Source organism: Triticum dicoccoides, chromosome 3B (genome assembly GCF_002162155.2).
Source record: "Triticum dicoccoides isolate Atlit2015 ecotype Zavitan chromosome 3B, WEW_v2.0, whole genome shotgun sequence".
Taxonomy (NCBI): Eukaryota; Viridiplantae; Streptophyta; class Magnoliopsida; order Poales; family Poaceae; genus Triticum; species Triticum dicoccoides.
This window is the reverse complement of record NC_041385.1, coordinates 683368497-683374606: the sequence shown is the minus strand read 5'-3', so window position 1 is coordinate 683374606 and position 6110 is coordinate 683368497. Positions and strand designations below refer to the sequence as shown.

The window sequence follows — 6110 nt, the reverse complement described above, 5'->3', positions numbered from 1 at the left end:
TAATACTATCATCTAACGTGGGTTTGGAAGAGTGTAAATTTTAGGAATTAGTGATCCCACTATTTTGGAGGATGTTGAATCTTAGTGTGATATTTATGAAAGTGGATTTGGAAGAGTGTCAACTTTAGTTAGTAATGATTCCACTATTTCGGAAGAGGTTCCAATTGATTATGAGAAGGAAGTTGTTATCTATGATGATTATTGTGATGGCATGTATGCTATAAACTAATATGTTAACCATGAAACTTGTCATCATGCTTTTAATTTTCAATTGGATTATGCCTCACATGACAGTTATTTTGTTGAGTTTGCTCCCACTATTCTGAATGAGAAGAATTTTGCTTATCTGGAGAATAGTAAAATTTATATGCTTGTAGATCATGAAAATAATGCTTTATGTGAGGGTTATATTGTTGAATTCATTCATTATGCTACTGAAAATTATTATGAGGGAGGAATATATGCTTGTAGGAGTTGCAATAATACCAAGTTTCCTCTCTATGTGCTTAAAGTTTTGAAGTTATACTTGTTTTGCCTTTCTATGCTAGTTGATCCTTGCTTCCATAAGTTGTGTGCTCACAAAATACCTAGCCATAGGAAGTGGGTTAGGTTTAAATGTGCTAGTCATATTCTTCATGATGCTCTATTTATGTTTCAATTCTTATCTTTTATGTGAGCATCATTGAAATCATCATGCCTAGCTAAAAGGCATTAAAGAAAAGCGCTTGTTGGGAGACAACCCAATATTTACCCTTATTGTTTTTGTGTTTTCACATGATTAAGTTACTGTAGTAATCATGTTTTATAGCTTTTGTTTCAATAAAGTGCCAAGTAAGACCTTTGGGAAGACTTGGGTGAAAGTTAATGTGATCTTGCTGTAAAAAACAGAAACTTTGCGCTCACGAGATTAGCTGTAATTTTTTTACAGAAGAGTGATTTTGAGTTGATTATTTTATAATAAGATTAATAGACAAAGTCCTCACGTCCACCAATTTATTTCAGAATTTTTGGAGTAGCAGAAGTATGGTTGTTGTTCATATCGTCACCGACTATTCTGTTTCTGGCAGATTCTGTTTTCAATGCATAGTTTGCTTAATTTCTAATTTATATGGCTTATATTGCTCAATATAAATTGTAAAATTGATATGTTACAGTAGGAATTGTGTGAGAACAATTATGAATCTTGTCTTTGACAGTACCAAAGTGAATGATTTACTCTTTATCATACTAACCCATCTCACGAAGTTCCGTTAAGTTTTGTGCGATTGAAGTTTTCAAGTTTTGAGTGAGATATAAATATGAGGAGAATAAGGAGTGGAAAGACCCTAATCTTGGGGATTCCCAAGGCACCCCAAGGTACTGTTCTAAGAAGACTCAAGCGCCTAAGCTTGGGGATGCCCCAGAAGGCATCCCCTCTTTCTTCTTCAAAACTATCGGTATACCTTACACGGAGCTATATTTTTATTCGTCACATGATATGTGTTTTGCTTGGAGCATATTTTCAATTTTACTTGCTGTTTGAATAAAATCATTGGATCTGAAATCTTGAATGAAATCTCTAGATCCCATAACCAGTAGCCAAACTCTTCACTTGGTTGGCTGAGGTAGATGCACTACTTTGTCTTGATATCCAGTTTGGATCTCTCATCTATCGGAACATGTACAAATGCCCTATAACCAAAGACCTTTAAATGCTTGTATGATGCCTCCTTCCCTGAGCAAACTCCCTGAGAAATATCACCTACAAGAGGAACTAAGGGAGATAGGTTAACCACATACATAGCATTCATCAATGCTTCAGTCGAAAAAGAATTAGGTAAATGAGCATGACAAAGCATAGCTATGACCCTCTCTGTGAGTGTCCTGTTCATTCTCTCTGCAAGACCATTGAGCCGAGGTGTCTTTGGTGGACTCTTCTCGTGCCCGATGCCAAACTTCCTACAATACCTTTCAAAAGGACCTCGGTATTCACCATCATTTTCTGATCTCATGCACTTCAATTTCCTGCCAGTTTCTCTATCAACTTTGGCATGAAACTCCTTGAAGGCTTCAGGCATATGGTATTTGTGTTTCAGCACATACACATAAACCTTTCTGGAATGGTCATCAATAAAACTCACAAAGTATAATTCTCCACCATGGGTTTTTTTAGTGATGGAGCAAAACATCAGTGTGCAAAACATTAAGAACATTTTCTGCATGATGTGGAGGGAGTGTACAAAATGCACCCTATGTTGTTTGCCAGCAAAATAATGTACACATGGTTTCAAGGATATCCCTTTCAACACAGGGAGGTAATCCATGTGAGCAAGAGCGTGCATGCCCTTCTCACACATATGCCCAAGCCTCTTGTGCCACAATTCAACTGAAGTGTTTTTTTCAGCAATGTTCAACACCTCGTTGCATAACTTGTTTTTAGTCACATAGAGATTACCTTGCCTACTTCCTCGAGCTACAATCAGGGACCTTTGGTGAGCTTTCACTTTCCTTCACCAAAATAACTAGGATGTTTGATATCATCAGGCTTGCCCACTTATGACAAATTTAGCCTTATGTCGAGAACCTGCCTCACATTGTCGAGCAGCAATCTATAACTTGCGTTTGTTTCAATGCATAAAGAGCCCTTGCCAACAATTGTTGATGAACCACTATTTTGCCATCCTCACTTGGCCAGTAACACCATAGTGTAAGATATGAAATACTACCTGTGTGATGTAATGTGGAAGGATGCACCTGAATCCACAACCCAACTCATGGCATCATCACGAACAACACTATACCATTCATCATCTTCAATGACCAGATAGTCCTCATCTATTGCAGTCGGTCTTCTTTGCAAGTTTCCCCTCCGCAAGCTCTCTTTTGTACTTCTAGACTCGCTCTTTATGTGTCTCGGATTGCCACAATGAAAGCAAGTAATATCTTTTCTCTGTTTTGACTTTGATCTTTCCATGGATTTGCTTCTGTCTTGCTGAAATCTTGTATTAATACATCAACGGTTCTCATTCTTCCTACGGGTTTTAGCCACATACGCATCAGAAGAAAAGGCATCATCTTTTTCCTTCTTTCTGGCTTCTTCATCCAGCATACTATTCTTCACCATCTCCAAAGTCGGCTTCCCATCCGGAGCTGAATTGCTAAGCGACACAACAAGTGTATTCCAACTATCAGGCATGGAACTTAGCAGCAACAATGCTTGCACCTCATCCTCAAAGTTTATTTTCATGGCTAAAAGTTGATTTATATGGCATTGGAAGACATTCAAGTGCTTAATCACACTTGTGCCATCTCAGTACTCAAGCTTTGCAAGTCTTTTGATCATCGAGGCCTTGTTCGTTGATGTCTTGCTCTCATACGTAGACTCTGACTTCTGCCACATCTCATACGCATTTGTATCATTTGCAACATGGTGGAATATATTGTGGTTGATGCACAACCGAATCATACCTACTGCCTTTCTGTGCAACACTCTCCATTCTTCTTCCGCGACACTGGTGGGTAACTTGTCTTTCGCAATTGGCTCATAAAAATCCTTGCAATGAAGTATGTCTTCCATCATGGGCTTCCATATTGAGTAATCAAAAGAATCAAGTTTTATCATGCGACTTGTAGTAGCGCTTTCTTCCAAAGCCATTGTGAGCAGCACTTCCAGCAACAATCAAGCAACCGGGATTAGCAACCTTTTAAGAAGCCAAGGCTCTGATGTCACTCTGTTGGGGATTAGCACACAAATGGACTTGTGGTTAAATGAAAATTGGAACACAAATAAAGTAATTTGAGCACCACATCATGTACTAACTCGGATTGTTGCTTAGTTCGAAAGGAAACATATGCAACAAGATATATGGAGGTAAAATATATTACTCAGCAGACAAGATGCTCCTCGGACAAGTGTCTTGTGGTAGGAGTAAGTTTTTGGACAGCAGCAAGCATCAACACAGAGACACCGGGTTTTTACGTGGAAAACCCCACAACTTGAGGGAAAAAATCATGGGCCGAAGCCACCCAAAATCCTGCTCCACTATTATCAAATGTGGGACACAACAAGTTCTTTTCTAGATAGCACTAGAGGCTCTCTTACATCAAGATTTCTGAATCTTGGATGAACACAACAAGATTTGGGGCTCAAGAGCTAGGGATTGGAACGATCTCACCAAAGATGGTGGAACCGGAACTTGAAGGAGACAAGGCAGTGGATCTAGGCCATCACAACCTTCAGGTGGAACCCCCTTTGCTTCTTCCTTCAATCTTACTCTTCTTCCCTTTCTCTCTTGGTTTTCTCTCTTCTTCTCCCTTGGAGGATGAACTGATTTTTCATCCCACTTGGTGGCGACTGCTGGATGGAGGGTAAAAGCATCCCCATCCACTCATGTGCAAAGTCCAAAATGACCCTAGGTCATAACCCTAATGGGTAGTGGGTTTAGGCACCTCACTGGGCTGCCTAAAAGGCTTCAAATGGCCATCCCCTCACATCCCACATGAGAAGGATATCCCAACAAGACGATGACCATTTCCGAGATAAGCGTTGTCAATTTTGTAATGCATGATAATAAAAAAATCACGAACACGTTTACAATATTTTAATACATGTGAAACATTTTCCAAAAACATGTTGAACATTTTTTTTCAAATGCATTAACACTTTCTTTAAATCTTATGACAGTTGCATTTTTATTAGATTTCTTTTTTTTCAAATGGGAAAAAAATCAAAACGAATATGAACATGAAAAATAAAAAGAAAACTTTCGCAGACCCATAGGCGCGTCATATGTAAAAAAAATCTTTTTTGCTAGTGAAAATGAAATGGAAAATCGCCAGAAGAGGTAAATAGGTATGCTATATATTGGTCTAACTCTTGTACATGAACAAAGCTGGGCTTGTTGCAAGGAATTCACACCTGAGGTCATGATTTCAAATCCATTTTTGTCAGCTTTTTATTTCTTATTTCCCATCATTATTTTGCCTGGTATCATTCCTTATTATAATAAGCATTAAATCATTTTACTGAATCAGTTTTAGGAATATTTAAGTGATTTGCGTTTTTGTTTCGGCCAAAGGACTGAATTTCCCGCCTGAATTTGATTGAGATCAACCAAATATAAGAAAAAATAATCATAAAATGATTTTAATTTGTGTACACCACTATAATTGCTGAAATATTCATAGTCAAATTTATCTTTTACATAGTCAAAAAAACATTAATGAAATTTCGGTGAAATTGAACTGAAAGTGTAAACCATGTTTACAGATACATACGATTGAGATTCAGGTGGTCTGCTATTGAACATTCAGGGACTGCCAATCATGGGATGACAGCCTGTCAATAGTTGATGGCTGGAATAGGAGTGGATTAACATCCCACCCTTTGAGGCTTCCTCTCGACCATCTCATCCTGATTATCGATCTCCAAGCTGGAGATTTGCTCCAACATCATACCACCAGTCTTATGCTTTACCAGGTCCTGGCATCCAGGCCTGTAGGCATACAAGCCCCCGGTGTAGTTTGTCCATCTCTTGTAGGTCAAATCAACATTCTTGAACTTCAAGTTGCGAAGCAGGCTATGCCTCGATCCAGCTAAGAAACCACCATTTTCTGATACTGATGAGATGTTGATGAAGAAAACATCTGGAATGGTGCCTTCTTTGGAACCAGGGTACCTTGGACAGGTGGTGATGTGGATCGGTTCAGCTCTTCCCCACCATGAAGGATGGTAGTACCTAGTGTGCATTTTGATGTTTGAAAACACCACATTACTGACGTTCCTTGCAAAATTACGCATATCCAAATCAGCTAGTATTACTTAATGCAAATAGCTAAATGCCACAAAGTTGCAGTCAAAATAGCAGCTTCCTTGGAAAAGATGCCACCTAATAGTTATTTTAGAAAAGGGGGATATCCCCAGCCTCTGCATCAGAATGATGCATACGTCCACATTTATTAAAGAGCAAATAAGTTCAACAAAGGTCCTCAAGTCTCAACATGAATAAAGTAAACATGCTCACAAAGAGCAAGATGGTAAAAATAAAGCCACAACTGGCTGTCAAAATAAAGATAGGAAAACTAATTGCCTATCCTATTACATGACCACCATCCAAACCGGTTGAATATAG

General features: G+C 38.6%; 1 pseudogene; it reads right to left on the bottom strand.

Annotated features, from left to right (window-relative positions):
* Positions 1-5235: 5235 nt before the first annotated feature.
* LOC119279791 lies at positions 5236-5779 on the bottom strand (annotated as a pseudogene).
* Between the last annotated feature and the right edge of the window lie 331 nt (positions 5780-6110).